The following is a 23,571-nucleotide window of genomic DNA, read 5'->3' on the forward strand; positions in this document are numbered from 1 at the left end:
CCTCCAGAATAGCTGGAACTACAGGTGTGCACCATCAAATCCAACTTTTTTTTTTTTTTTTTTTTTTTTTTTTAGAGATAGGGTCTTACTATGTTGCTCAGGTTACCCCCAGGAGCTCCAACTTCTGGGCTCAAGAGATTTGCCTGTCTTGCCCTCCCAAAGTGCTGGGATTTCAGGTGTGAACCACTGCACCTGGCCTAACAAACTTTCTATACATGTGCCCATGATATTCTTTTCTTTCCTTTTTTTTTTTTTGAGACACAATCTTGCTCTGTCGCCCAGGCTGGAGTGCAGTGGAGTGATCTCAGCTTACAAGCCTGCACCACCACGCCCGGTTAATTTTTGTATTTTTAGTACAGACAAGGTTTCATCATGTTGGCCAGGCTGGTCTCAAACTCCTGACCAGCCTCCCAACATGCTGGTATTACAGTCATGAGCCACCACCCCAGGCCATGTGCCAATGATATTCTAATAAGGGGACAAATGCCTTTCTGACTTAAGTAAGGAGGAGGTAAAACAGAAGGACATGGTGGACATTACACACAGATATTCAGTTGCATAGGATGGACAGCTAAACTTCTACGACATTTTATTTTGTTTTTTGAGACAGGGTCTTGTTCTGTTGCCCAGGTTGCAGTGCAATGGCACGATCATAGTTCACTGTAGCCTCAGCCTCCTGGGCTCAAGTGATCCTCCTGGCTCAGTCTCCCAAAGTGCTGGGATTACCAGCCTGAACCACTGCACCTGGCTGAGATATTTTAAAGTCCTCCAACATCTGTAATTGTTTCTTTTTTATTTTATTTTATATATATAATAAATATATACATATTATTAAGATAATAAATACATACAATTATATATTATGTATAATAAAATATAGTATATATTTTATTATATATATTTATTAAGAAATATGTATTTTTTAGAGACGAGGTCTCACTATGTTGCCCAGGCTGGTCTTGAACTCCTGAGCTCAAGTGCTACTCTCATCTTGGCCTCCCAGAGTGCTGGGATTATATGTGTGAGCCACCGTGCCTGGCCCTGTTTCTTTTTCAAACTTAATTTATTTATTTAGAGACATGGTCTTACTCTGTCACCCAGGCTGGAGTGCAGTGGTGTAATCACGGGTCACTGCAGCCTCAACCTCCCCGGGCTCAGCTGATCCTTCCACCTCAGCCTCCTGAGTAGCTGGGACTACTAGCATACACCACCATGCCTGGCTAAATTTTGTATTTTTTGTACAGACAAAGTTTCATCATGTTGCCCAGGCTACTCTCCAACTTGTGAGCTCAAGTGACCTGCCCACCTCAGCCTCCCAAAATGTTGATATTACAGGCATCAGCCACTGTGCCCAGCCTGTAATTGTTTCCTGTAGTGACCAAGTCACATTGGTCCGGTGAAGACAGGTCATAGTGACCTCTTTGATAGCTTTCTGCCAAGTTGCTTATCCAAAGAGAGCAAAATCACAATGGTCCCAGTCATGTTTTTTCTCCTCCCCTTTCCTCTTTTCTTTATAAATCTTGATTTTACTTTTATTTGATGAACACAATCTAATGCCAGTTTCCCTTCTATATTAATGGAGAATGAGCATGCAGACAAGTGTCTCTGTATTATTCCTCGACTGATTTCTTTCGGAGGCTATGTCCACGAAAATTAATCCATCTGACACCCATCATTGGAGCCAACAGAATCCTGCACCTAACAGGCCCCTGGTGCAGACCTGGATCCTTAGAGCCATTGGTTCTTGTTCCCTCGGTTCTTGTTTTCATGAGCAGAAATTGAGCTGTTTTGCTTTTATATACTAAGTATGGTCATTGGGCAAGTCCTTCCTTTCTCTGTCTCCCTCTCTCTCTTTCTTGCATCATTGTTTTCTGCCATCAGTGGCATCAGTGTGGTTTTCTGGTTTTGATGTTATGAAGTGAATTTCTGGGGACAATCTCTGTTGGGTGGTGTTTGACAAGGATCCAGTCCCTGTTTGGTGATACATGACAGCTAATCTAGTCTGTGAGTCTTTTTTGATTGTCTATTCATTGTCCTGAGGATAATGGTATTTCTTGATATTTGAGACTGCAGCAATCAGAAGTTGCTCATATCTTGTCTTTCCAATGTTTGGTAACAATTTTTTGGGCCCGATAGCTCTCAATATCTGCAAGAGTGGCATCTCTATTATAAGGAAGATCTTACTACTCAATGCCCCACCCACTCCCACCACCTAACTTCATTCCATAGGAGCTCTTGGCTTTAACAAATTACTATACCTAAAAGAATCTTAGTACAGAAAGAAAACTAAGTCTGTGGCAGGTAATGAGCAGTTTTCTTTGATTCATATACTCAGGTTTCTACTGGCTAAAAAACTCTAACCAGCTGAAATATATGTCCTTTAAGGATTAAGTTTAAATCACACTACAGAAAGGAGAAAAGAGATTTATATGATCACAAATAAGCAATGGAGTCAGCAACATAAGCACTTCTCACAACTATACAAATCAAAAATTTTTTTTGCTTAAGACAGGGTCGCGCTCTGTCACCAAGGCTGGAGTGCAGTGGCACGATCTTGGCTCACTGCAGCCTTGGCCTCCTGGGTTCAAGCCATTCTTGTGCGTCAGACTCCTGAGTACCTGGGATTACAGGGATGCAACACCATGCCTGGCTAATTTTTGTATTTTTAGTAGAGATGGGGTTTTGCCATGTTGGCCAGGCTGGCCTCGAACTCCTGAACTCAAGTGATCTGCCCACCTTGGCCTCCCAAAGTGCTAGGATTACAGGCGTAAGCCACTGCGCCTGGCCACAAATCAAATTTAATAATCTCCGGAACATCAAGGAAGTTCAGCTCTTAATGAAAATGGATGAAAATAAATGATTTACTCACTTTTATACGCTCTGGAAAGAGAATGCCCTGCCAGACTCAAAAGGGTATCACAGAATCACTCAGATTTTCAGCAGTGAGGGTTTACCAAGGATCTAATGGTGTTCCTTTTTTCAGTTTGTTTTGCTCACTGATAAGCCTTGTTAATAAATACCATTGCATCTGTTTTCACCTTAAACGATTGTAGATAACACAATTATTTGCTTTCGAATGCCGCCTGGAATGGTGGAAAGAAATTTTCTGATTTATATATATATTTTCTTATGAAACCAGTTGGCACACTCTTCCAGTAGAGTGAATAGATAAATTAAGTCTCTAAAACTTTAAAGAGATTACTGCCCCAATTATCTTAAGGACAGTAATAATTATGTATATAAAATTAAAATATGAAAATTAAGCAGGGTGTGGTGGCTCACACCTGTAATCTTAGCATTTTGGGCAGCTGAGGAGAGAAGAAGGATTGAAGCCACTCTAGTCTGGATAACAGAGCAAGACCCTGTGCCTTATTTTTTATTTCATTTTTTTACTACTTATGCTTATTTATTTATTTATTTTTGAGACAGAGTCTTGCTCTGTAGCCAAGGCTAGAGTGAAGTGGTGCGATCTCAGCTCACTGCAAGCTCCGCCTACCAGATTTAAGCTATTTCCCTGCCTCAGCCTCCAGAGTAGCTGGGATTAGAGACACACGCCATCACACTCAGCTAATTTTTATATTTTTAGTAGAGACAGGGTTTCACCATGTTTGCCAGGCTGGTCTCAAACTCCTGACCTCAAGTGATGTACCTGTCTTGGCCTCCCAAAGTGCTGGGATTATAGGTGTGAGCCACCTCACCCAGCCTACTCATGCTTGAAATGTGAGGTTTCATTAGGGAAAAATTTTCTTGCTGAATTTCTAACATGAAAAAATAATAGATTCAGCTGTAGATCAAATGAATGGTCTTGACAGTTTGGTACAATAAAATAAATGAAATGAAGTTGATAGCAGAGAGGAATCTTTGATGCTTTTGAACAATTTAAATAATGTAAGTATTTAATATATAAATGATGAAAACGTTCATTACATTATTATTATTTTATTTATTTATTTATTTATCTATTTATTTAGTTAGTTATTTTGAGACAGAGTCTCATTCTGTCACCTAGTCTGGAGCACAGTGGTGCAATCTTGGCTCACTGAAACCTCTGCCTCCCGGGTTCAAGCAATTCTCCAGCCTCAGCCTCCTCAGTAGCTGGGATTACAGGCACACACCACCACGCCCTGCTAATTTTTGTATTTTTAGTAGACAGGGGGTTTCACCATGTTGGTCAGGCTGGTGTCGAACTCCTGACCTCGTGATCTGCCCGCTACAGCTTCCCAAAGAGCTGGGATTACAGGCATGAGCCACCGCACCTGGCCCATCACATTATTTTTTTAAAAATCTGTGTGACTCTTCTGACAAATTAGAATGGTTTAATAATCTTGGTTATGCTGGGCGCGGTGGCTCACGCCTGTAATCCCAGCACTTTGGGAGGCCGAGGTGGGCGGATCACGAGCTCAAGAGATCGAGACCATCCTGGCCAACATGGTGAAACCCTGTCTCTACTAAAAATAAAAAAATTAGCCGGGCGTGATGGCGGGCTCCTGTAATCCCAGCTACTCTTAGAAGGCTGAGGCAGGAGAATTGCTTCAATCCGGGAGGCGGAGGTTGCTGTGAGCCGAGATCGCTCCACTACACTCCCGCCTGCCAATAGAGAGAGACTCCATCTAAAAAAAAAGAAAAAAGAAAAAAAGAACTGGGAATATTGCCTCCATTGAGGAAGTAAGCTTAAGGAGGTAAACTGACACGTTTTCTGAACTGAATTGAGAAATATTGAAGTATTGAGGAGGCTTTGTCTCTTTCGCCTGCAATCGCTCCTTCTCCTCCTGCCCCTGCACCTGCATAGTCTTTCTTATCTGAGCCTTTGTGTCCTGCCTTGCCTCTTCTTCTATCAGCATCACCTGAGGAAAGTCCCCAGGGCTCTGGCCCCTTCCCTGAAACTTCTGTTCTGACAGCCCCTTTCAAGGTAAAACCCAAACCCACAGGAAGAAGGGAGCCTACCATCGTGTACACCTATTCACCAAAATGTGAATTAAGAATATTATAGCCGGGCGCGGTGGCTCACGCCTGTAATCCCAGCACTTTAGGAGGCGGAGGCGGGCGGATCACAAGGTCAGGAGATTGAGACCATCCTGGCTAACACAGTGAAACCCCATCTCTACTAAAAATACAAAAAATTAGCCGGGCGTGGTGGCGGGCGCCTGTAGTCCCAGCTACTCAGGAGGCTGAGGCAGGAGAATGGCGTTAACCCGGGAGGCAGAGCTTGCAGAGAGCCGAGATTGCCCCACCGCACTCCAGCCTGGGCGACAGAGCAAGACTCCGTCTCAAAAAACAAAAAAGAATATTATAAAGGACTTCCCTGATCTAAATTTAAATACATTTTACTCTTCTGTTTCTAAAGCAGGCTCCAAGATCCTATAGGCTTTGGCAGAAAATTCGATTTAACTGTCGAAACCTTTGAGCCCAAATATTCTGACCTTTATCAATTCACATTCTGGTGAAGAAGGCAAGGCCACTAACTGGTTGCAAAAGGCAAATTGGAAGGATTTTCTAAAGGAGACTGAAGCAGAACATGAAAGGTTCACATTTTAGCCAAATATGTGCATGTTGCCATTCCCCAGGTCCTTCCTAAAAATATAGATTGAAGGATAATTCAGCAATGTACTAAAAAGCCAGACAAATCTGTCTTTGCTTACTTAAAGTGGTTTGAGAGCCAGGCGTGGTAGCTCACGCCTGTAATCCCAGCACTTTGGAAGGCTGAAGCGGATGGATCCCTTGAGGTCAGGAGTTCAAAACCGGCCTGCCAACATGGTGAAACTCTGTCTCTACTAAAAATATAAAAATTTGCCAGGTGGCTACTCAGGAGGCTGAAGCAAAAGTATCGTTTGAACATGGGAGGTGGAGGCTGCAGAGAGCTGAGATCTTGCCACTGCAATACAGCCTGGGCGACAGAGCAAGACTCCGTCTCAAAAAGACAAAAAAAAGAAAAAAAAAAGAAAAAATTTAGCAGAGTAGTAGAAATATAATGCACACGAGAATGGTAACCATGAAGACAATCTGTATTCCAGAATAGTAAGGGAACCTATTCCATTAAGGAGCCAACTGAAAACATCAAATCCCAGTTCACACCCCAGGGTGTGGTGTCACGTGCCTGTAGTCCCAGCTACTTGGGAGGATTAGTAAGGAGGTTTGCTTGAATTCGTGAGGTCAAGGCAGAAGTAAACCCTGATCATGCAACTGTACTCCAACCTGGGCGACAGACCTTGTCTCAAAAACAAACAAACAAAAAACCCCACAAAACCAAACAAGAACAAATAGTCACCTCATTCTGAAATGACAGTGGCAAACATCACTTTGCTCTTTGAAAATTAAAAGAAGCCGAGCGTGGTGGCTCACGTGGTGGCTCCCAGCACTTTGGGAGGCCGAGGCGGGCGGATCACAAAGTCAGGAGATCGAGACCATCCTGGCTAACACAGTGAAACCCCATCTCTATCAAAAATACAAAAACTTAGCCGGACGTGGTGGCGGGTGCCTGTTAATCCCAGCTGCTGGGGAGGCTGAGGCAGGAGAATGGCGTGAACCCGGGAGGCGGAGCTTGCAGTGAGCCAAGATCGCCCCACTGCACTCTAGCCTGGGCGAGAGTGCGAGACTCCGTCTCAAAAAAAAAAAAAAAGAAAGAAAAGAAAATTAAAAGAAAAACACTCCCTCTTGCTATCAACCTGCCCTGTTGCTCTAACTTGTCTGAGCCATGGTTTAAAATGCCCAAAAGCTGATGTACTCAAATTATAGTACACTTACCTGTTCTGCACCAGCATTTACTTTTGTCTGGAGGAGATCCCCATGCATGGTCCTATAAACGTCTAACGGCATGGAATGATGAAGGGCAGTGTCTTTTAGGATAGTTGGATGCATATATATGTATACATATATATATGTAAGCGGAATGCTACATCACAAGGATAAGGATGTGAAAAGAACCAGTTTCTTTTGTTGAAATCCTAAACGTTCTAGTCTGCGAATTAAAAGCCATTATTTGAAGAAGGGTGCCCAGGCTCCAGCTGGTCGCCGAAAGTTTGCTCCGCAGTAGAGGCTAAGGACCAGCTTCTTTAGGAGAGAACAGATGAGAAAGCGGGAGGGAAAAAAAGGGAGAGGCAGACGTCACTTCCCCTGGCTGGCTCGGCAGCGGGTTGGGCGACTGAGTTGGCGGAGGGTGGGACAGAAGAGCAGACGGGGACTGGGAAAGGCACTGTCGGTGACATCACGGATAGGGCGACTTCTATGTAGATGAGGCAGTGCAGAGGCTGCCCCTTCGCCACATGCTGCTTCGCCACGAAGGAGTTCCCGCGCCATGGGGGCGGGTTCAGGACCGCTGGTGGGACCTGAGAGTCCCAGCTGTGTGTCAGGGCTAAGAGGGCTCGGGGGTGCGCGGGGCAAGTGACCGTACGTGTAAAGGGGGAGGTGTGTGAGGCTGTGGTGGGGCGGAGGCATAAGAATTCATACTTACCTGCCAGGAGAGATACCATGATCACGAAGGTGGTTTTTTCCCAGAGCGAGGCTTATCCATTGCACTCTGAATGTACTGACCCCTGCGATTTCCTCAAATGTGGGAAACTCGACTGCATAATTTGTGGTAGTGGGGGACTGCATTCGCGCTTTCCCCTGGATTCTTGTGGTTTTTAAGAGTAGGTTTTGTCTGTTGCAGAGTCAGGTGTTTGTTCCCATTTATAACTTCGCTGAAACGGAAGATTTTGTGAGATAATGGTTCTCACGTTCGTAATTCCAGCAATCTATGAGGTACGTCGATAGGTTATGTTTATGTTAATATCGCTCGATCTCAGGCGAGTGTGGGCAAAATATGGTGAACCCGTTTCTACTAATCTGTTAGCTTTTTTTGTTGTTGTTCTGTAGAAATAAAACTAAGCTTTTCTTTTCCCTGTGGGAGCCAGTTGTGGACATTTGTTAACAGCAAACAGTCCGCTGGAGTGTATGGCGGGATCTCGGCTTACTGCAACCTCTGCCTCCTGGGTTGAAGCTATTCTCCTGCCTCAACCAGAGAATACTCAGCCTCCCGAGTAATTGGGGTTACAGGCTCAGGCAACCAAAAAATTAGGCCGGCTAATTTTTTGAATTTTTCGTAGAGACATGGTTTCACCGGGCCGGGCGCACTGGCTCGCGCCTGTAATCCCAGCACTTTGAGAGGCGGAGGCGGGTGGATCATGAGGTCAGGAGGTCCAGACCATCCTGGCTAACACAGTGAAACCCCATCTCTAATAAAAATACAAAAAAAAAATTAGCCAGGCGTGGTGGCACGTGCCTGTAGTCCCAGCTACTCAGGAGGCTGAGGCAAGAGAATCGCTTGAACCCGGAAGGCAGAGGTTGCAGTGAGCTGAGATCGCGCCACTGCACTTCAGTCTGGGCGACAGAGCGAGACTCCGTCTCAAAAAAAAAAAAAAAAAAAAAAAAAAGAGTGACAGGGTTTCACCATGTTGGCCAGGCTGGTCTTGAACTCCTGACCTCAACTTATCCGTCTGCCTCAGCCTCCCAAAATGTTGGGATTATAGGCCTGAGCCACCGTGCCTGGCCTGTTTACAGACTTTACAGACACATATTGTTTACAAGCTTTACAGGTACACTTCAATTGCGATTAGTGTATATTATGTTTGGCCCAAGACAAGTATCTTTTTTTTTTCCAGTGTGGCTCAAGGAAGCCAAAAATTAGACAACCCTGCTCTAGAGGGTTTGATTCATGGTTCCACTGGGTTATGCTTATTGCCTATAATTCCATTTGATATTTTCCAAATTTGATTTTTTTAAAAGCGTTTTAAGCACCCTAAAGCTTTCCTAATAATATGAGAACTTAAACCAGATTGGATGTAGCAAAACCCAGCGGAATCCTGCAACTTCTAACCTTAATGTTAGATCAAGAAGCAAAACACCCATCAGTCCAAGGGTCAGGGAAGCTGAAGATCATGCCTGAGCTGTAACAACGCCCTTCCCAGTATACAAGAGTATAACAGCCACTTGAATTCTATCTTCCAAGTGTCTCCTGTGGCCCAGGCTAACCCAGAGCTATCTAAAGATGGCAAATCTGGGAAATGTGCATTCAGCTTAGCAAAACTGACACATTACAAATCCACTACAGTCCACTTCTTCTCAACGTGGCATCAATGTACATCTTCCTCCTCTTCCTTCTCTTTTCCTCCTCTTCCTCTTCTTTCTCTTCTTCCTCCTCCTTTTTCCTCCTTGTAAAATCATACTTAAGGTTCAAATAAAGACAATATGAAAATCATACTTTTTCTCATTCAGTGAAAATATGCCAACCCTTTCCCCAACAGGATAAAGTCTTTGTCTTTGAATGATGCTCACTCCTTTTTTAGCTAGATCACATTCCATATTTGCTATCCTGTAACCTAAATATTGAGATTTCTAAAAGTTAATTATTAATGAATATGCTAGCTAGGGTGGAAGAGGAGAATTCTCAAGAAAAGTATTGGTTAATATACACCCAAATGTATTCATCTCAAAATAATGAAGAAATACTCATAACTATTACAAGTCCTCATTTCTGCAACTGTCACTGGCACTAGCTGGTATTTGTAACTATCTTCACATATTGTGCTCACAGCCAGTTTCTTTGGGCCTGGGCCGGTGGACGTGAGCGTGGGAAGGACAAGAACCCGCAGTGCCCCCCACCGCACCATCCTCGGGTCTCCAGAGGTGGGATCCACTGGGCAGGGACCTTTGCTGAATTCTAAACCAGCTCTGGGGATACAAGAACAGCTGCCTTTGAGAAACAGTTTGGGTCTCCATATTCCAGACTTCCTAGCAGGACTAAACTCTTAATGTTCACACGGGAATTCATGGTTCTCTTAAACCCTGCTGTGGAATGCCTTCCTTCACCGAGCATTTATTGGGCACCTATTAGGTGCTAGGCTGGCTCTGAGCGAAGGGCTGCAGCCTGTGCAAACTCCAGGTCCCTGTCCGGTGGATCCCACCTCTGAGGGCCCGAGGGCGACGCGGTGAGGACACCACGGGTTCTGGTCCTTTCCACGCGCGCGTCCGCTGGCCCAGGCCCGGCGGAAATGACTGTGAGTGCAAGGTGTGAAGCGGAGCTAAGAATGGGAAAGCGAGTGACTTCCGCCGGAGAAGCTGCAGTTGTCGCCTGTAGAGAGGCCGGCGACTTTTGAGACGGTGAAGGGCAGGCGGGGGAAGCAGTGAAGAGCAGACGGTGAGGAGCAGGCGGCCGTTTGGCCGTTGGAGTCCCCCAGCTGACTCTGCCCTGGTAGAATGTCCAAACGTGCCCAAAGACTCGACTCTTGGCTTCAATGTCTCCCGTGTTCTGGGTTTCTGGAGTGAGCGGGATTGGACAGGCCACAAACATATGAGAGTATCTGCGGCCAGAGGTTAAAATGCCATTTCTGGTATTAGCAAACCTAAGCCATTAGAGGCTGTGTGGCGCAATCGGTTAGTGCATTTGGCTGTTTGAACCGAAAGGCTGGTGGTTCAAGCCCACGCAGGGATGATATCTTTTACTTAGGCAAGATTCACGCTTTCTGTTTAAAGACTTTAATCCTGGGAATCTTCCGGATCCCTACTAGCTTTAAATCAGATGCCAAAATATGCTGCGCGAAGGCTCAAGTTCCATGGAAGTTCCTAAAAACAAGAATATTTCAGCAAAAGTAATTTTTCAATAGAGCCTGAGCCTGGGGCTTCAGAGCTTACTCCATAGCCACTGCACCTATTTCATCACTTCCTGAAGCTGGGTTTTTACAATTGCACATTCCTGGAAATCCAAAACTCCCAATAATTGAAAACAAGAAAACCCCAGTCTTCACTTGTGGTGAAGCCTCAATTTCCGGGTTGAAATCTTGGTTGGTTCATGATGTGACTTTTAAAACGTTACTGAGTTTTCTGTATCTCTATTTCTTCGTCTATAAAAAACAGAAAAAAAAAAAGTGCTTCCCTTGGCTGGGCGTGGTGGCTCATGCCTGTAATTGCAGCAGTTTGGGAGGGTGAGGCGGGCAGATCACCTAAGGTTAGGAGTTTGAGACCTGCCTGGTCAACTTGGTGAAACCCCATCTCTAGTAAAAATACAAAAATGAGCTGGGCGTGGTGGCAGGTGCCTGTAATCCCAGCTACTTGAGAGGCTGAGGCAGGAGAATAGCTTGAACCCAGGAGGCAGAGGCTGCAGTGAGCCAAGATTGCGCCACTGCACTCCAGCCTGGTAACAGAGCCGACTCCATCTCAAAAAATAATAATAATAATAAATAAATAAACAATGCTTCTCTCATGGATTAATCTAACATTTGTGAATCCAAAAGTATGTGAGACAGGTCTCAATAAATTTAGAAATTTTACTTTGCAAGGTTAAGGTGGCACCCATGACACAGCTTCAGGAGGTCCTGGCAACACGTGCCCAAGGTGGTCAGGTACAGCTTGCTTTTATTCATTTTAGGGAGACAGAATACATCGATCAATACATGTAAGATTTACACTGCTTCAATCTGGAAGGGCGGGACACCTCAAAGGGTTGGGGGGCTTCCAGGTCACAGATTTAAAATTTTTCTGATTAGCCATTGGTTGAAAGAGTTATTATTCCTGAAGGGAATTTCTGGGTTAGATAGGGGGTTGTGGAGACCAAGGTTTTACCATGCAGATGAAGCCTCCAGGTAGCAGGCTTCAGAGAAAATAGATTGTAAATGTTTCTTATCAGACTTAATGTCTGTGTTGATGTTAATGCTGGTTGGATTTTCCTGAGTTCCAAAAGGAAGGAGGGTATGAGGCGTGTCCAACTTCTTCCCATCATGGCCTGAACTAGTTTTTCAGGTTAACTGTAGAATGCCCTTGACCTAGAGCAGGGGTCCATTCAGATAGTTGGGGGGCCTTAGAATTTTATTTTTGGTTTACACATTTGATGAGAAATACACATAAAGCATTTGAGCACCTAATAATTGTTCATTAAACGTTAGCTGCTATAATTATTTTCAGTGGCATCATCATCACCACTTTCATATTTTACCTCAGCCTTTTAAACAACAGCTTATCTTTTTATGGTATGGATGAACCAGTATATATTTAAATGGCCCTCAGCTAATGGACACAAAATTGTGTCTAATACTTATTCTTATAAAAAATTATTCAGAGAACATCCTTATACAAATATCTTTCATCATTTGTGCAAGGATTTTTTTTTTTTTTTTTTTTGAGACGGAGTCTCGCTCTGCCGCCCAGGCTGGAGTGCAGTAGCACGATCTCGGCTCACTGCAAGCTCCACCTCCCAGGTTCACGCCATTCTCTTGCCTCAGACTCCGGAGTAGCTGGGACTACAGGCGCCCGCCACCAGGCCCGGCTAATTTTTGTATTTTTAGTAGAGACCGGGTTTCACTGTGTTTGCCAGGATGGTCTCAATCTCCTGATCTCGTGATCCGCCTGCCTCGGCGTCCCAAAGGACTGGGATTACAGGTGTGAGCTGTGCAAGGATTTCTTAAAACAGACTTCTAGAAATAGACTTCCCTGGTCAAAGTATTTGTGCCTTTCCAGTTTTTCTAACTGATGCTCAGTTGACTTCTAAAGAAGTTGGGCCTAGTCATATTCCCACATCCTAAGAGAATGCTCCTTCCTTGGCCACACTATCTGACATTTAATAGCAGCATAAACTCTTCACTTTTGTTTGGGGAATATTATTGCTTGCAGGTCTCACACATAGCCCTGAATCTTACAGGTAAGGAGCTGGTGCTACGCTGTTCTCCTTTGTTCTCCTGACCCCTGAGAATTCTGGGAAAGTGGTTCACAAGAGAGACTTGAGGTTGGATTCACCTGACTGTTAAAGTGCTGAGAATGGGTGTTCCCACTGTTCCTGTGACAGAGAGCTCAGGCTTCAGTGGCTGAAGAAGAACTCAGACCTAACCCTCCAGGGCGGGACCTTTAATTTGGCACAGAATTGGTCCTTAGTCAAATAAAAATTGAAAAGGGGAGATTTTAAATTTTCATCTAATTGAGACTTTATATAATGGATCTTTTTCTTGATTGTGGCAACAAGAGGAGAGATTGCATTCTTGGGTTTTCATTGTTGGAACTTAATAATACTGGCTATTCTACTGCTCTTGTGGAATTGTTTGGTCTATGCTGGTACATGGTACTTGCTATGAAACACTGTCTGGTGAGCTGGATAGGCAAGTAGCTAAAGAAAACATCATAAGAAACAGAAATAGGAGTTGAGTCCAATCTCTCTCCTGCACTGCAAAATTCTGTTGCAGTGGTCCCTACACCTATTGCCATAGCACCCCCCAAATTTTCTTTAAAGCTAAGAAAATAGAAATAGAGGATGGATTCTCAAATAGATATACCTAGAGTTAAGTAAAGTCTTATTGTGATTCTTTCAGAGGTTTGGATATCTTAGTTATCTCAGGCTGCTGTAACAAAATACCACCTTCTGGCTGGCTTAAACATTTATTTCTCACAGTTCTGGAGGCTGAGATGTCCAAGATCAAGGTGCCAGCAGGTTTGGTTCTTGGTGTGAGTCCTCTTCCTAGCTTCTAGATAGTGATTTTTTTTTTTGTACAGTATTTACCCTGGCAATAATGATCTTATTTTTCCATTTGGTTGGTTTTTCATGTATTTATTACTTAATACTAGCCAATTTCTCCCCAGCTCTGTAAATCTCCCCTCAACACATAGAAACACACAATCATTTTGGTTGGTTTGCTTGCTTGTATGTTTGTTCAAGAAATTTTTCCTGGCCCAGCGTGGTGGCTCATGCCTGTAATCCCAGCACTTTGGGAGGCCCAGGCAGGTGGATCACCTGAGGTCAGGAATTCAAGAACAGCCTGGCCAGCGTGGTGAAACCCCGTCTTCACTAAAAATACAAAAATTAGTCGGGCATGGTGGCGGGCGCCTGTACTCCCAGCTACTAGGGAAGCTGAGGCTGGCAGGCGCCTGTAATCCCAGCTACTCGGGAAGCTGAGGGCAGGAGAATCGCTTGAGCTGGGCAGGCGGAGGTTGCAGTGAGCCAAGATCACACCACTGTACTCCAGCCTGGGCAAAAGAGCGAGACTCCTTCTCAAAAAAAAAAAGAAAGAAAGAAAAATTTTTCCTGGCACATTTCTACCTGCTCCATTCTGGATGACTTGCTCTTCAGGCTTATCCCACAGCTGTTATCATGTCTCTCTTTACTGCACCATCTTGGGATTTCCATTGCCTCTCTCTTTTGTTAGATCCCCTGCTTCATGGATCTCAAGGGGGTTCATTCCTCACTCACTTCTTCCTTTTGATGATGCATATCCTCCAAAACCTCCTACAAAGTGGTTACCTTAGAAATAAACTTTTTGAGACACTGCATGTCTGAAAATGTCTCTTATACCCATACACTTAATTGATATTTTACTAGATAGAGATACATAGAGATAGGTTGAAATAATTTCTCTCTCAGATTTTTAAAGGCATTGCTTTTTTTTTTTTTTTTTTTTTTGAAACAGAGTCTCGCCTCGCTCCATCGCCCAGGCTGCAGTGCGGCGGCGGGATCTCGGCTCACTGCAACTTCCATCTCCCGGGTTCAAGCGATTCTCCTGCCTCAGCCTCCCCAGTAGCTGGGATTACAGGCACCCGCCACCACGCCCGGCTGATTTTTTTATTTTTAGTAGAGATGGGGTTTCGCCATGTTGGCCAAGCTGGTTTTGAGAGAGGAGACCACTCCTCATATTGTCTTATACTTAATTTCTTGTTTGCTGAAAAAGTGGAGGTTGAAAGAATGGACAGAAGTGAAAATCATGGTCAGACAACCGGGCGCCACATTTCGGGCCTGGTTGTTAAAATTCAACCCCTGACCTCACCACTTGTGCTGTCTGTAAATTCCAGACATTGTATAAAAAAGCATTATGAAACTCCCTTTTCTGTTCTGTTTCGTTCTGATTACCAGTGCATGCAGCCCCCAGTCACGTACCCCTCGCTTGCTCAATCGATCATGACCTCTCCTCCCACCCATAGTCCCCTTAGAGTTGTGAGTCCTTAAAAGGGACAGGAATTACTTATTCGGGGAGCTCGGTTTCTAGGACGTGAGTCGGCCGACGCTCCCAGCTGAATAAAGCTCTTACCTTCCACAATCCGGTGTCTGAGGGATTTTGTCTACGACCTCTCCGGCTACAGTTTCAAACTCCTGACCTCAAGTGATCCGCCTCCCTCGGCTTTGCAAAGTGCTGGGATTACAGGCGTGAACCACCGCGCCCGGCCCTTGTTGTTTACTGTTTTCCTATAGTGTTTTTTTTTTTTTTTTTTTTTTTTGAGACGGAGTCTTGCTCTGTTGCTCAGGCTGGAGTGCAGTGGCACGATCTCGGCTCACTGCAACCTCTGCCTCCTAGGTTCAAGCGATTCTTCTGTCTCAGCCTCCCAAGTAGCTGGGACTATAGGCATACACCACTACGCCCAGCTAATTTTTGTATTTTTAGTAGAGACGGGGTTTCACCATATTGGCCAGGCTGGTCTTGAACTCCTGACCTTGTGATCCGCCCGCCTCGGCCTCCCAAAGTGCTGGGATTACAGGAGTGAGCCAACGCGCCAGGCCTACTGTTTTCCATAGTCGTTTCTGAGAAAGAAAAAAGTAACCCTTTTCTGTGTTCTCCAGTTCAAACTAAAAATTTCACAACACCAATATCAGACAAAGCTACCCTCTCACCAAGATGAAAGAAAGACTATTTCACAATCATATTTGAGCACAAACAGAACACTGTTCAAACTATAATATGATCAAACATTCCCCTTTCCCAGCTACTAATAGTGACTGTTAATTCTTTTATTTTTTAGAGACGGAGTCTTGCTCTGTCGCCAGGCTGGAGTGCAGTGGCGCGATCTCGGCTCACTGCAACCTCTGCCTCCCGGGTTCAAGCGATTCTCCTGCCTCAACCTCCCGAGTAGCTGGGACTACAGGCGCCCACCACCACACTCAGCTAATGCATTTTTAGTAGAGACGGGGTTTCACCATATTGGCCAGGCTGGTCTCGAACTCCTGACCTTGTGATCCGCCCGCCTCAGCCTCCCGAAGTGTTGGGAGTATAGGCGTGAGCCACTGCACCTGGCCTTTTTTTTTTTTTTTTTTTTTTTTTTTTTTGAGACAGTCTCTGTCGCCCAGGCTGGAGTGCAGGGGCATCATCTCAGCTCACTGCAACCTCTGCCTCCTGGGTTCAAGCGATTCTCCTCCCTCAGCCTCTTAAGTAGCCGGGATTACAGGCATGCCCAACCATGCTCAGCTAACTTTTGTATTGACTGTTGATTCTTTACCAATTATGTGTTTGGTTCTGCAACCATTCCTCCCACTTTCTAGATAAAAATATCGAGATTCCCAAAGGAAGAATTGTCCCACAATTTCCCCATAGTGTTTGCTATCTCCTCTGTTGCAATGAGCCAATATACTCAGATTTGACTATAGGTTTGTTCCTGATGGTTATAGACTGGAGCGCCTCAACACCATAGAGAAGGTGGATGCCGTTCTGATTCTTTGTTATTTGCCTTAAACTGTTCTCCCATCTCCTCTCCCAAAAGCTTATAGAATCTTCTACCTGTTCCTACTATTCTGAAACTTCATGATCTATTTTCATCCACCATGCTGGGTACACAGTGTGCTCTTTCAACATAGGAATGTATATTTTGGAGGTATCATTCCAAAGATGTTTATGCATATACAGTTAAAGGTATATATTTATTTCCTGCAACTACCATCACCCTTTTGATATACTTTTGCTGCATAATAAACCATCCCAAGCTTATTGACTTAGAATAACAATAATTTATTATTTTTAGTGATTCTGTGAGTTGGCTTGGAAATTCTTCTGGTCCAGGTTGATTCATTTGGGGCTGGATGGTCTAGGATGGCCTCACTCACACATCTGGGGTATAGCTGGGTTGGTTGGGAAAAGTGGGATGCACGGATCTTTTTCTTCATGTGATCTCTCCAGCAGGCTAGCTTGGGGGGATCTTCAGGTCATGGTCTCAGAATTTCAAGTGAAGCAAAAAGCACGTAATCCCCCCATGTGCAAGCCTCTCTTCTGTCAGTTTTGCGAAGGCACCAACATTTGCCCAAAGCAAGTCACATAGCTAATCCCAGATTCAAACAGAGGAGAAATAGACTCTCTTGACGAGAGAAGCCGCAAAATATAACCAACATTTTTTTCTTTTTCTTTTTCTTTTTTTTTTTTTTTTTGAGACAGAGTTTCTCTCTTATTGCCCAGGCTGGAGTGCAATGGCGCAATCTCAGCTCACCACAACCTCCGCCTCCCAGGTTCAAGCTATTCTTCTTCCACAGGCTCCCTAGTAGCTGGGATTACAGGCATGTGCCACCACGCCTGACTAATTTTGTATTTTTAGTAGAGACAGGGTTTCTCCATGTTGGTCAGGCTGGTCTGGAACTCCTGACCTCAGTGATCCGCCTGCCTCGGCCTCACAAAGTGCTGGGATTACAGGCGTGAGCCACCGCGCCCGGCCATGACACAAGTTTAAAAGAAAAATTTTTAAAAATTTTTTTTGGTCAGGCGTGGTGGCTCACACCTGTAACCCCAGGACTTTGGGAGGCCAAAGTGGGTGGATCACCTGAGGTCAGGAGTTTGAGACCAGCCTGGCCAATATGGTAAAACCCCATCTCTACTAAAAATACAAAAAAATTAGCCGGGGGTGGTGGTGTGCAAATGTGGTCCCAACTACTCGAGAGACTGAGGTGGGAGAATCACTTGAATCTGGGAGGCGAAGGTTGTAGGGAGCCAAGATTGTGCCACTGCACTCCAGCCTGGGCGACAGAGTGAGATTCAGTCTCCAAGAAAAAACGTTTTTTTACTTGTATAGATATTGTCATAAGGCACCCTGTAGAACTGGTACCAACTTATCCTCTCATTCACAATGTTTAATAACCTCCCCGCCGGGTGCGGTGGCTCAAGCCTGTAATCCCAGCACTTTGGGAGGCCGAGGCGAGCGGATCACAGGGTCAGAAGATCGAGACCATCCTGGCTAACACAGTGAAACCCCGTCTCTACTAAAAATACAAAAATTAGCGGGGCGTGGTGGCGGGTGCCTGTAGTACCAGCTACTCGGGAGGCTGAGGAAGGAGAATGGCTCAAACCCTGGAGGCGGAGCTTGCAGTGAGCCGAGATCCGCCACTACACTCCAGCCTGGGCGAAAGTGCGAGACTCTTGTCTCAAAAAAAAAAAAAACCTCTCCAACATAAACTTTAGGAAAATTTACTATTAGTTTGGGCACAGTGGCTCAGGCCTGTAATCCCAACACTTTGGGAGGCTGAGGTGGGCATATCGCTTGAGTCCAGGAGTTTGGGACCACCCTAGGCAATACAGTGAGCCCTCATCTCTACAAAAAGTTAAAAAATCAGCCAAGCATGATGGCAAGCGCCTGTAGACCCAGCTACTTGGGAGGCTAAGGTAGGAGGATCAGCTGAGTCTGAGGGAGGTGGAGGTTGCAGTGAGCCAAGATCATGCTACTGCACTCCAGCTTTGGTGACAGAGCGAGATACTGTCTCTAAAAAAAAAAGAAAGAATTCCTTGGATATTTCTCCTTGGTATTTTCCTTTTGAACTTTATAATCATATTGTCTAGTTTGAATAAAAAAGAAAAAATTCTTTGGACAGTTTTATGAAAATCATGTTAAATTCAGACACCAAGTAAAGGAGAGGTGCTGTCTTTATGATGTTGAGTCTCCTATCCAAGAATATGATATACCTCGGTTAATAGGGAAGGAGGCTGCCCTAATGCAGTGGTTCCCAAACTTGAACATTCCAAACTACCTAGAGAGCTTTTTAAGTCACAGATTGTTGGGGCCACCCTCGGGGTTTCTGATTCAATAGGTCTAAGGTGGCACTCAATAGTTTGCGTTTGTCTCAAGTTTCCAGGTGATACTGAAGATGCTTGTCCTGGGACCACACTTTGAGAATAACTGGTCATTTTGGAGATGGTTGGTGGACTATAGTAAGTGAGACTAAAGCATATTTACACTCTTAAAAAATAAAAAGTACTGGTAAATGATCCTTAGGGAAAGGAGGTGGAAGATCTGTACGAGGAGTTAAAAACGAATGTTCAGGCCAGGAGCGGTGGCTCATGCCTGTAATCCCAGCACTTTAGGAGGCCAAGGTGGGCAGATCACCTGAGGTCAGGAGTTCGAGACCAGCTTGGCCAACATGGTGAAACCCCATCTCTACTAAAAATACAAAAATTAGCTGGGCGTGATGGCGGGCGCCTGTAATCCCCAGCTGCTCGGGAGGCCGAGGCGGGAGAATCGCTTGAACTCGGGAGGCGGAGGTTGCAGTGAGCCGAGATCGGGCCACTGCACTCCAGCCTGGGCGACAGAGCGAGACTCTGTCTCAAAAGAAAAAAAAATGTCTCTTGAATAGTGCCAATCTTGGCTTCCACCCACCTGGCAAACCAACTTAACCTATGCCAGCCAAAGCAACAGTTAAAGGTAATTTAGCAGGAACAAATGTAAGGCAAACAACGCCAGGCTTTCGGGAACAGAAAAAAGTTCTCCGGTGGATCAGTAACTAATTCAAAGTAGTGGGCCCAGCACTCTGGAGTGGCAGCCTATATTCATCAAATAAGACTGCAACTGTTAACTCCCTACTCGCTGCCCTACCTGTTCTTCTTTGCTCCTCCTTTTCTTTGCTCTTCTGCTTCTCTCCTCTGCCTCCTCAACTTCTTTTCTAGAGCCCTCTCCTCTTTTTCCTGATCTTCCTAAACTGGTTGTATTTTACAGCCCTTTGCGGCTGATGAAGGCTTCAAAACCTAAAAAGCAAACAGATGCTCCCTAACACCTAGCTGAGAATATTTTAACTAACTACAAAGGCCTTTCAAAACCCCATTCAAAATTTCCCACCACCAAGAAGAGAACCAATATTTCCCTCTGGAGCCGTCCTAAGGCTCTTCTCCCTGGAGCAGTGTCGGAGCGATTTCGGACTCTCCTCAGAGCTGCTCAGCTTGTCTGCCTTCGCCCAGTTGAGAAGCCCATTGTGGACTCGAAGCATGTGGTCACTACAGACACTAGAATCCCCAGATTCCTCTTTTCTTTTTTTTTTTTTTGAGACGGAGTGCAATGGCGTGATCTCGGCTCACCGCAATCTCCGCCTTCCAGGTTCAAGCAATTCTCCTGCCTCAGCCTCCCGAGTAGCTGGGATTACAGGCATGCACCTTCACGCCCGGCTAATTTTGTATTTTTAGTAGACAAGGGGTTTCTCCATGTTGAGGCTGGTCTCGAACTCCTGACCTCAGGTGATCCGCCCGCCTCGGCCTCCCAAAGTACTGGGATTACAGGCGTGAGCCACTGCGCCCGGCCCGGGTTCCTCTTTTCTTGATGAACTTGGGTTGAATGGACACGATTTCTGGAACCAGTTACCATAAAAGGACAGTAGCCGCTGTGGCGATTTAGAAGTTCATGTTTCTATGGTAGCTAAACCAGAGGATTAAATAAAAACCACTACGCCCAACGTGGGGCTCGAACCCACGACCCTGAGATTAAGAGTCTCATGCTCTACCGACTGAGCTAGCCGGGCACCGGTTCCCGGTGCCTTCTTATATGAGATCATTTTCCACTAACGGAGAGGTTGTATGATCTAATTGCATATTATTGTTTGTGAAAGAAGTTTCGGGACCTAGGACTGGGTGGACACGGCAATAGCCTTTTCATAATAGCTTTTTGCTATGAAGGAATTCGGGGTTTAGAGAGCGATGGAGGCTGCAGAGAGCCAGGAAGTCTCGCGGAGGACTCAGGAATCCCGAGTCCTGCCTGAAACCTTAGTGTTTTCCGCACATTCCTTCCACTGAGGGAACCTCCTCACCGACTTCAGAGGAGGGTGCGAAAGAGCCCAAGGAAACTCAGATGAGAGGCGCAAAGACTTCTCTGCAAAGCATTTTAGTTCTCCATCCTGGAAGAGGCACTGAGTTCCAGAGTCACGAGGGAAGGGTTCTCTCCTCTGCTCAAGTAAAGGCCAAAAGAACAACCGTGGTCCCAGCTCCGTGGGCCTCCATATCGCTCTAAAGCTTCTAGCCTGGGCTGCTTAGCGCCTTGGTGGGCGAGCCGCAGTGTGACACTAGAATCCCCAGATTCCTCTTTTTTTTTTTTTTTTTTTTGAGACTGAGTGCAATGGCGTGATCTCGGCTCACCGCAACCTCCGCCTTCCAGGTTCAAGCAATTCTCCTGCCTCAGCCTCCCGAGTAGCTGGGATTACAGGATTACAGGCTGGAACTATTGTTTGAGACGGGGGCCCGCTCTGTTGCCCAGGCTGGAGTGCAGTGGCGCGATCATAGTTCATTGCAGCCTCTACTTCCCGGGCTCAAGCGATGCTCCCACCTCACCCTCCCTAAGTAGCTGGGACCAAAAGCGCCCGCCACCATCTTAAAAATTCTTTTTCTGGCTGGGAGCGGTGGCTCACGCCTGTAATCCCAGCACGTTGGGAGGCCGAGGCGGGTGGATCACGAGGTCAGGGGTTCGAGACCAGCCTGACCAATATAGTGAAACCCCGTCTCTACTAAAAATACAAAAATTAGCTGGGCGTGGTGGCGGGCGCCTGTAATCCCAGCTACTCAGGAGGCTGAGGCAGGAGAATTGCTTGAACCCGGGAAGCGGAGGTTGCAGTGAGCCGAGATCGCGCCACTGCACTCCAGCCTGGGCGACAGAGCAAGACTGTCTCCAAAAAAAAAAAAAAAAAAAAAAAAATTCTGGGAGAGTGGGGAGGCGTCTCAAGCTGGTCGCGAACTCCTGGGCTCCAGGGATTCTCCCGCCTTCGAGACTTCCCAAAGCTGCTGGGGTTACGTAATGGCGCGAGCCACCACGTCGGCCTGGAGCTATTGTTATTCACCGAATTTGTGGACTGCACTTCCGCGGGGATGCCTTAAACCAATGCAGAATTACAAGCATATGTCACTCTTTTAAAAATGTTAATTAAAGAAAAAAAAAAGCGCCACCTAAGCATATTAAACCCGCATGCCGTGACTCGGATTCGAACCGAGGTTGCTGCGGCCACAACGCAGAGTACTAACCACTATACGATCACGGCGAGCCACTAATGAGGCGGCGCGTTATAGTTGGATTTAATGCCTCTTGAAATAGGAATGGCTATTTCGTGCCGCTTTTATTTGGCCAGTCCGTGAAGTCCGCACCAATCAATTCCAACCTTTTTCATTCTGCAACCTTGAAGCTCCGACACCCGAATCAGTTTCTTAGACTCTAAATCCCTCGATGTCAGCGGTAGCACCACCCGCTCCGCTGGGCGGCGGCGGGCCAAGGTCCTGACTAGAGGGCAGAAAGCGTCAGCTGCAACCCGGGACCACGCCGCCTCTCGCCTCTCTCCTCTCCGCCTCCATTTCCCTCTTCCCCCTCCAAGGAATCAAGCTGCTTCGCCCAGGGATGAGAGGGGCAGCCTCGAAGGATTTTCCAAATTACATCTGCAGCCTGTACCAGGGAATTGAGGTTTCTCTTCCCAGAATGGTGGAACCCGGAAGAAAAACGGAGCTAGTGAGCTGGGGAGGGGATGAGAACCCCGTCTTAATTTCTTGCTTCCGTCACAGGTACAAGAAGCGCTGTGTACTCTCTCACTGGCATTGTGGGAGCTTGTGCTGACTTCCTCATCTTGACTCATAAATATATTAGAGCCACCTCTGCCGATTCAGAAAAACAAACCCAACCAGCCTCTATTTCAGAAACTTCCCTAGACCCCTAGGAGAGTTATTGTTCGGACGCCAGCGGCCAAACCCATCAGACGGGCTTGGCTCGCACGTGCAGTTACCAAAATACAGATGTTTGCTGTGGGAGGGACAGACCATACTGGTGCAGACCTAGGACACAAAAGTGGTCAAAAACTCTTTTCCTGTGTTCCCTACTTTGCTCGGTTTCCAGGCCTACTCAGTCTAAAAAGCTGGAAAGAAAATCTACGCCTGCGTTGGCCGGGAATCGAACCCGGGTCAACTGCTTGGAAGGCAGCTATGCTCACCACTATACCACCAACGCAACTGAAAGAGAAAGCTCTTCCTTTACGATATGAGAACTAAATAATCAGGTTTGTCTTCCCGTTTATTTCTAGGCTAAGCAATTTAGACTGCAGGAAAAACTTAAAAGAGGAAAACTAAAAGAAAACTCTCTGGAATTTCTCCTATTAAAAATTCTGTAGCAGTATCTTGTTTCACAGCTTTAAGAAAAGTCAATTCTAGTTTTCTGGGCATTTATTCCACACATGCGCAAAATTACATATGTACAAGACCATATATGACAGCATTTTTTTTTTCCAAAGAGCAAAGGGCTAGAAATAAGCTAAGTGTCTATAATAGGAAGCTGGCTAAACTAATTATGGAAAATCCATACAACGGAATGCTATGTGCCGGAAGAAAGAATGAGGAAGCTCTTCATGTCTAATTTGTAAGTACTTCCAAAATATACTGTTAAATGGAAAAGGCAAAGTGCAGAAAGTGTGTATAGATTACTTCCATTTGTACAAGGGGGAGAGAATGTTTAAATATATATACGTATGTATATATGCATGTACTTGCGTTTGCATAAAACATCTCTAACATAATGAAGAAACTTAACAGCGGTTACTTCATTAGAGAGAAAATAAATGGTAGAGGTGAAAGTCAGGTTTATCAGTTCTGCCCTTTTGGA

At 45.5% G+C, this 23,571-nt stretch overlaps 1 protein-coding gene and 4 non-coding genes across 5 annotated transcripts in view; 2 read left to right on the forward strand and 3 right to left on the reverse strand.

Moving 5' to 3' along the window:
• LOC129015142 (neuroblastoma breakpoint family member 11-like) overlaps positions 1-23,571 on the forward strand; it is a 2,260,169-nt gene that overhangs the window by 1,678,668 nt on the left and 557,930 nt on the right.
• On the forward strand, positions 7,440-7,605 carry LOC129022671 (U1 spliceosomal RNA). The gene has a single exon (XR_008496509.1). It is a non-coding gene; the product is annotated as a U1 spliceosomal RNA (small nuclear RNA).
• TRNAK-CUU (transfer RNA lysine (anticodon CUU)) lies at positions 20,398-20,470 on the reverse strand. Its single transcript has one exon. It is a non-coding gene; the product is annotated as a tRNA-Lys (tRNA).
• Positions 21,902-21,973, reverse strand: TRNAH-GUG (transfer RNA histidin (anticodon GUG)). Its single transcript has one exon. It is a non-coding gene; the product is annotated as a tRNA-His (tRNA).
• Positions 22,852-22,923, reverse strand: TRNAG-UCC (transfer RNA glycine (anticodon UCC)). Its single transcript has one exon. It is a non-coding gene; the product is annotated as a tRNA-Gly (tRNA).

Source organism: Pongo pygmaeus, chromosome 1, assembly GCF_028885625.2.
Source record: "Pongo pygmaeus isolate AG05252 chromosome 1, NHGRI_mPonPyg2-v2.0_pri, whole genome shotgun sequence".
Classification (NCBI taxonomy): domain Eukaryota; kingdom Metazoa; phylum Chordata; class Mammalia; order Primates; family Hominidae; genus Pongo; species Pongo pygmaeus.